We start from the raw sequence: 8,577 nt of genomic DNA, 5'->3' as shown, positions 1-8,577 counted from the left end.
AGGCAAAGGATAACGCCCGAAAAAGACGCCATACATTATGTCAGTGCCATCACTGACAAACCTGGATTGACCATGAAATACATCAATCCCCTTAAAGGTGAGTTAAAACAAGTTTTAACTAAATTGCCTTAATATTGTCATGCATTAGAATGACTGTCTTAGGTAATGATAAATATTTTCTACAGGAAGAGGAGTGTTTGCTGAAACTGAAATCGAAAAAGGGAGTTTTGTTGCAGAATATCGAGGTGAGCTCACGTATGCACTTACGATGGTAGACAACTACTCGAGATTTATGGTTGTGGTACAAGTCAAAGATCTAATGGCCCATACTGCAGCGAAGGTCTTCCAAGCACACTTATGCAGACCTCATGGCTACTCAGAGAGAGTCCTCACAGATCAAGGCACTGCCTTTGAAGCGGAAATCTTCAAGGACTTCTGCAGCTTTTAGCGATGCAGGAAGATGCGTATTACACCCTACCATGCTCAAACCAATGGTTATCAACCTGCTCAGGACTTTACCCCATATTCCAGATGTGGCCTTACAAGTGATTTATAGAGGGGTAACAATACGTTGGGATCATCGGATCTAATCTCCCTTTTTATACACCCTAAAATCTTGTTTGCGTTAGAATAAACAATAACATCATAAAGGTATAGCAGTACCGTTTCAAAGTTTCGGTGTCCCAAGCAGCATTCCATCAGCCTCTTGAAGGTTCCTGGCAAATTGCACAGCTCGAAGGGCATGCTTTTGAACTCGCAGAGACCCATCGGGGTGGCAAAGGCGGTCTTCTCCCGGTCTGCCTCAGCAACGGACACTTGCCAATAGTGACTAGTGAGATCAAGGGTAGAAAAATAATTTGCAGTTGTCAATGCAGCTAGCTATTCCTCAATACAGGGGAGTGGTGCTGTCCTTCTTCTTTAACAGGACCAACGGAGCTGCCCAGAGGCTACAACTGTCACGGATAACCCCAGCCTCCTTCATGTTGCTCAACATGTCCTTGGTACACTGGTAATGTGCAGGTAGATTTGGCTTATATCTCTCTTTGATGGGTGGGTGTGCACTTGTGGGGATGTAGTGTTTGACCCCTTTTATTTTTCAAAAGTATAGCGGATGTTTGCTGAAGACTTGCTCGTATTCTTGCACTAGCCTGTAGACCCCCTTCTTGTGATGTGAAGGTGTGGAGTCAGTGCCTACGTGTAATTCCTTACACCACTCCTCTGGCTGACTTGGTGAGCTGTCACTGAATGGGTGGGCTGAAGCAATGGTGGATGCTGCTGTTTGGATAGCATGTGTATCTACTGAGAACAGCTTATCAATGGTGGCAAATCGGAGCAGCTTAATCTTTTGCTCTCCGCAGTTCAACACTCTCATGGGCACTCTTCCCTTCCATATTAATGAATAAAACTATGATGTAAATAGCATATAAATACCCCACAAATGCAGATAAAAGTAGGTTATGGGAAAAGGGGGAAGAGAGAAACAGGAAAATAGTGGAATAAAGTATACCTTCCAGGTGGGAGAGGAAATGGCAGCACAGCCAGTGGAGGTGAAGCAAGGGGAGCCTGCAACTAAAGAGTTGAGAGCGTTATCACATGGTGACTGAGCCTGATTGTAACGGGAGCATAGAGGTGCCGATCCTGTCTTACCTGCGTTGGTGTAGAAGTGGGTGTCCTGTGGTGGAGTCAGCTATGTGCAGTGGTGGCCGTGGGTTCTTTTATGTGCGACCGTAGTAATAGCTGCGCCCACTTCCTGTATGGGAGTGGAATGCAGTGAGGGTAATGGAACGCACGCCTGCGCATTTGTGTTTAACGTCGCGCATGTGCAGAACGGAGAAAAGGCTGCGCTCACTTCCTAATGAAAGGGAGTGAGACGCATCTGGGAAGGGAAGGGAAAAGATTAGGGTTTGGGGATGATGAAAGGGCTTTCTACGGGCAAGGATGGCAAAGGGTGGCAGTGACGGAAAGTCAGGCAGCCTGTCCTGTCCTGTCCTGTCCGTCCGTCTTTTTGTATCATGAATTGGAAAGACTGCAAGGGGGAGGGGAGGTGCTTGTGTCCAAAAGGAGGAGTTATTCAGATTCATTGCAGTGGGCGGCGGCTGCAAAAAGCACCATTCTTCTTGTTTTTGCTCTGCAAAACAGCCTTTTCAAGGGTTGGCTTGGGTGACAAAATGTCTTCTGTAGGCGTGGGTTTGTCTCCCTCTCCCTAAGATGTGTCCGGTATAGGCCAGGGTGCCACTCAAGGCCGTAACCAATTCGGGTTATAGCTTCTCGGCCTTTTGGCTAAGATCAAGTGTAGTTTCGGAGGACGCTACCTTGGTCGGTACTGGAAGGTGCCTGGGATTGCACGTCTGCCGGCCTTGAGGAAGTGTGTGCGCCTTCTAGTGACACATAGCCCTCTTGTGCCTGGACGGTTCCCAGGCAACGGGAGGCGATCACCTTTGTTATTTTGAAGTCCTACTGATAAACAGAAAAAAAAAAAAATTAAATCTGTTCTTATCAGTTTAATATCTGATACGTCCCCTCTCTGGGGACCATATATTAAATGGATTTTTAGAACAAGGAGATGGAAAAAATCTTGCTCTGTCCACTGCACGCATTGACCTGGTATTGCAGTACCTCCAGGACCGGTGCACCCCTTCTTAACCCAGTTTCCAAAAGCAGAACTCAATTCACCTGATTCAAATGAGCCCCATTAGTGAATTGAAAGAAAGCAAAAACTTTATATGCACCTCAATTTGGCCAATTCACTTTTCACACTTTCACCCTTTTTTTTATCTTTCACACCTTTTACTTGCTTTATTGATGCAAAAAGCTGTGCCAAATAGCAAACTCATCTCCACTCAACTTGACCAACTCTGCTATGTCCCGTGCAGTATCTTATTCTCAGTCTTATCTAGATCATTTGCAATTGAATAGAATAGATCCCTTTTGGCTGCTTATGACTGTGTAAAATATGTAGTTTTACTGGGCTGGGATGAGAGAATCCATTGAAGCATGGTGTAGGGATTGTGGTTCCTGTGTGCTAAGAAGAGAGGCTGGCACCAGCCAGAAAGCCCCATTGCAGCCAATAATCACTTAATAACTTTTTCAACTTGTCATCATATGGGAGGCCTTCCATTCCTTGTAGTAGTCTAGTTGCCCACCTTTGAACTGACTCTAACTTCTGAATGTCCTTTTTAAAATGTGGAGCCCAAAACTGGTTCCCATATTCCAGATGTAGCCTTACAAGTGATTTATAGAGGTGTAACAATACGTTGGGATCACGGGATCTAATCTCCCTTTTTATACACCCTAAAATCTTGTCCCAAGCAGCATTCCATCAGCCTCTGGAAGGTTCCTGGCGCATTGCACAGCTCGAAGGGCATGCTTTTGAACTCGCAGAGACCCATAGGGGTGGCGAAGGCGGTCTTCTCCCGGTCTGCCTCAGCAACGGACACTTGCCAATAGTGACTAGTGAGATCAAGGGTAGAAAAATAATTTGCAGTTCTCAATGCAGCTAGCGATTCCTCAATACGGGGAGTGGTGCCGTCCTTCTTTTTTAACAGGATCAACAGAGCTGCCCAAAGGCTACAACTGTCACGGATAACCCCAGCCGCCTTCATGTTGCTCAACATGTCCTTGGTACACTGGCAATGTGAAGGTGGTATTGGCTTATAGCTCTCTTTGATGGGTGGGTGTGCACCTGTGGGGATGTGGTGTTGGACCCCTTTTATTCCCCCAAAATCTAGCGGGCTTCCCACCGGTAACCCGCTCCCCAGCTTGGATGGATGCTGAGGGAGCCCCTTTTGCCCGCAGGCTCTGGCCCTGGGAACTGTAGCCTTGGCGGTGACTGTGCTTCCCTCTACGGTGTGAGCTGTTGCCTTCAATCGGGTCTTGACTGCTGGGAAACCCTGGAGGTTCCTGTCGCTAACGGATTTGACCGGTTTTACGGCGACTCCTAGCCTGGTCGGGGTCCGTAGGCCCTGCCGGATGGTGCTGGCTTCTCTTCACTCTCAGATCTGGTACCGGCGGGCCACCGCCCATCCCCGGTCCGTACGGTTCACTCCAATCAGCCTCTCCTGCAGAAGGTCACCACCGTCTGCCAACCTTGCTGAGTGCCCGGGCCACACACCCGGACACGGTCAGTCTCCTCTCCTCTTCACTTCTCTAACTCCAAAACTGATCTCTAATCTGACTCCTTTTCCCGCCTCCAGGACTGTGAACTCCTCGGTGGGTGGGATCAACCGCCTGGCCCACCCCCTGGTGTGGACATCAGCCCCTGGAGGAAGGCAACTAGGATTTGTGTTTAGCTTCGGTGTGCCTAGCCGGAGTGTAGAGTGTGTTGGTGTAGTACCTGTGACGACCTGGCTTGTCCAGGGCGCCACATTCCCCTATAGTAAAATGCAGACCGTCCGCGGGCTGCCCGTCCATCACCGGTTTTATTTTCACAACTGAAAAAGAATAAAACGGTAAAACATGTAAAAGCATCATAAACATTTTACAACGGTACAGCTTCCGCTCTTCTCCCACCCAAACAACCTGGCCCTGATGCTGCCCCTAAGAAGCGGGCAGCACCCCTTGACCCCAGTCCAGCACCAAGTTGCCCGAGCGGGTTCTGTCTCTTTCAGGGGGCCCACGTCCAAGGGGACCCCTGAACCCCCGGAGGATCGCCACCGGTTACGGTAGTGGCGGGCCTAGGCCATCCCTTTCCTCCAGGCCCATCCTCCCAAATCAGCCTCTCCGGAGGCGGTAACGGTGTCAAGTCAACAAACATTTTTATTTACATTGCACTAAGTTTGTGGTTGCCCTGCAAGTTCTCGGGCTTGTCCGTAAGCAGTTCCTTACGCAATGGTTGCACAGTCCCTACGGGGACAACAGTTGCCGGCAACGGCCGGTTTAATCACGGTTCAATCAGGTAAACTTCTTTGGTTGATCATCTTTACTTATCATTTAAAACTTTCAAACTGGTACACTCAACACATAAAGCCCCCCCCTTTTAAAGAGTAGTTTCCCTGTACCTAAGTGGGGGTTTACCTAGGTTGGGGCGAGTGGACCTTCGGGGTCCGGTGTCAGTGGTGACAGGCAGTGGGGCAGAGGGAACAGTCAGTTCCTCCTCCCTGCTATCATGTGGGGCAGGCGGAGGCGTAGGGGAGCTGGGTACAGGTACATCCCTGGGCACTGGCTCGCGGTTAACCGTTTCCATCATTTCTTCATCCACGGGTTGTGGGAACAGTATCACTGGAAGGATCACCGCACCGTTCTGTGTAGGCCAGTCTGCTGGAAAATCACCCATCATGGTGTGGATTACCTCTTTTTCCTTCTCCACTGGACTGGGAACTGGAGCCTCATCCGCTACTCTCAATGCTGGTGGGCACTTCTTCAGGTGGTCTCGGGAAACCGTGGCCAAAGTCCCCCCCTGGTCACGGCTGATCTGGTAGGCCTTCCCATTCTCCCATCCTGTGGGCTGGACTACATACGGGGTTTTTTCCCATTGATCATCCAGCTTGTGGGCCCTTCTTTTCCGCTTCAGCACTACATCCCCAGGTTGGAAGGAACCGGCAGGCGCCTTCTTGTTGAAGCACTGCTCCTGTTGTCCCCGACTCCGGCACAAGTTCTTTTCAACATACTCCTGGACCTGTCGGTACTGTGTCCTCCGCCGAGTGTCCCATTCAGCTGTCGACAGGAGTGCTTCTGAAGCTTCCAAGCCCATTTCCAGATCCACTGGTAGCCGGCCGGGACGAGCTCTCATCAGGTATGCTGGAGTGCATTTCGTAGAGCTGGAAGGGATGTTGTTGTACATATCGACCAGGTCAGGTAGCTTCTCCAGCCACAGGTTCCGCTCTTCCAGTGGTAACGTCTTGAGGAGGCCCAGGACCAAGTGGTTCATCTTTTCACAAATGCCATTGGTTTGGGCGTGGTAAGGCGTGGTCCGGATTTTCTTGCAGCCGTACAACTGGCAGAATTCCTGGAATACCTCTGCTTCAAAGGCCGGACCCTGGTCGGTAAGCACCCTCTCCGGGTACCAATGCGGTCAACAGAAATAAGCCTGGAAAGCCTTAGCAGCGGTGCGGCCGGTTAAGTCCTTAACTGGGATAACCACCAGGAACCTCGAGTAGTGGTCTACGATGGTCAGAGCGTAGGTGTACCCACTTCGGCTGGGGGTGAGCTTTACATGGTCAAGGGCAACCAGCTCCAGCGGTTGGTGTGTAATGATCGGGTGTAGGGGTGCCTTCTGGCTGGCCTCGTCCTTCCTTCTCAATGCGCAAGGGCCACATTCTCGGCACCAGGCCTCCACAGATTCCCGCATTCCACTCCAATAGAACCGCTCTCTTAACAACATCTCTAGCTTCTTCCACCCGAAGTGCACTGCACCATCATGGTATGCTTGCAGGACGGTGGGCACGTTAGCCTGGGGAATCACCAGCTGGCGGATCTTCTCGTGAGTCTTTGGATTAATCAGCTCGCGATACAACTTCCCCTGGTGTAGGAATAGCCGGGTCCGTTCTTGCCACAGACGTTGGGCTTCGGCAGGGGCAGCAGGGTCTATCCCAGCAGAACCCTGTTCCACTAGAGTCTTGACCAGGCGGACAGCAGGTGCCTGGTCCTGAGCTTCCTGCCAGTCCTGTCGGGGCAGCGGATCCAGGTTCACCCGTTGTTGGTAGACGTGCACCTTCTCAGTGAATGGCCGGTGAAATGCAGGCAACTCGATCTCTTCGAGGTCATCATCCTCTGGCCCCTCTTCCGACAGGTGGGGCATCCGGGAGAGTGCATTGGCATTGACGTTGGTACGGCCGGCCCGGTACTTGATGGTGAAATCGTAGTTGGCTAACCTGGTCACCCACCGCTGCTCCAACGCGCCCAGCTTGGCCGTATCTAGATGGGTCAGCAGGTTATTGTCTGTGTACGCGGTGAACTTGGCTGCTGCCAGGTAATGGCGGAACCGCTCGGTGATAGCCCACACCAGTGCCAAGAGCTCAAGCTTGAAGGAGATGTAGTTCTCAGGGTTCCTCTCAGTCGGTCGGAGTTTTCGGCTAGCATAAGCTATTACCTTTTCCCTTCTGTCTTGGACCTGGGATAGAACAGCCCCCAAGCCCACATTGCTGGCGTCGGTGTAGAGGATGAATGGGCGGCTGTAGTCAGGGTACGCTAGGATTTCCTCTCCGGTCAGGGCTGTTCTCAGCTGGCGGAAGGATTCCTCATGCTTTTCTTCCCACACCAATGGGGCTACTAGGGATCTACCACCATTGGTCTGTCCTACGAGGAGGTCTTGCATGGGGGCAGCCATCTTTGTGTACCCCTTAATGAAGCGACGGTAATATCCCACCAGGCCCAGAAACTGCCTCACTTCCCTCACTGTGGTCGGTCTCGGCCAGTCTTGGATGGCGGTGATCTTCTCGGGGTTGGGGGCGACACCTTCCGCACCAACCACATGTCCTAGGTACTGCACTCTGGGTTTCAGCAGATGACACTTTGAGGGCTTCAACTTCATCCCATACTTGGCAAGGGACGCGAACACCTCGGCTAGGTGCTCCAGGTGGGCTTCATACGTCTGTGAGTACACAATCACATCATCCAAGTACAGCAAAACGGTCCCATAGGCAGTCTTCTCTCGGTCTTCCGGTGCCACGGCCACCTGCCAGTACCCGCTGGTGAGGTCAAGGGTGGAGAAGTAGTTAGCGGTTCTTAGCGAGGCCAGGGACTCTTTGATGCGGGGCAGAGGGTAAGCATCCTTATGCGTTATCTGGTTAATCTTCCGGTAATCCACACACATCCGCATGGTGCCATCCTTCTTCTTAACCAGCACCAACGGAGTGGCCCAGGGACTACAGCTGCCCCTAATAACCCCTGCCTCCTTCATGTTCCTCAACATGTCTTTGGCGCATTGGTAGTGCGCAGGGGGAATAGGCCTGTATCTCTCTTTAATAGGGGAGTGTGTACCGGTAGGGATGTGGTGTTGAACCCCTTTAATCTGCCCAAAATCTAGAGGGTGCTTGCTAAAAACCCGCTCATACTCCTGTACCACCCGGTATACCCCTTCCTTGTGGTGTATGGGGGTATCATCAGTGCCGACATGTAGCTCTCGATACCACTCGCCTAACTCCCCCAGGGATGAGTGGGAACCGGCAGCAGGCGGTGTGACCGGGGGAACGGCTTCATGGATCGTGTGGGGATCTAGAGTGAGCAATTTGGCAAGGGTAGCGTACCGGGTGGTGCATGAATGCACACATATTGGTTTTATAATCTTATTGTATTACTTTATATTCTTATTTCACTTGTGCATATCTCCACCATAATCCTGGCTAAGAAATATAGCTTTTTTTGGGGTACACAGGTAGTAAGGTCTTCTTTCTATTTCTTTAGGGGTGATATAGCCTGGTGGAACTCTAGACCTCTAACATTATATATGCACCCTTTTTCTTTATGGTTCTTGGACACCTTATAACATTCTTCCATACATATATATCTTTCTCATAAATTATAAATAATTAGGCATTTTTATATATTTTATTTACATTTTCATAAATAACTTTTTACAAAGCATGGGGGACATTCTCACATACATATAATTTTCATGTACGCATTCTGAAAATTTACGCA

At 50.4% G+C, this 8,577-nt stretch overlaps 1 pseudogene; it reads left to right on the top strand.

Moving 5' to 3' along the window:
- Positions 1–2,431: 2,431 nt before the first annotated feature.
- Positions 2,432–2,638, top strand: LOC142259397 (U2 spliceosomal RNA; annotated as a pseudogene).
- The last annotated feature ends 5,939 nt before the right edge of the window (positions 2,639–8,577 follow it).

Source organism: Anomaloglossus baeobatrachus, assembly GCF_048569485.1.
Source record: "Anomaloglossus baeobatrachus isolate aAnoBae1 chromosome 7 unlocalized genomic scaffold, aAnoBae1.hap1 SUPER_7_unloc_2, whole genome shotgun sequence".
NCBI lineage: Eukaryota > Metazoa > Chordata > Amphibia > Anura > Aromobatidae > Anomaloglossus > Anomaloglossus baeobatrachus.
Note: the sequence above shows the minus strand (reverse complement) of the source record. Positions and strands in the feature narration are given on the sequence as shown.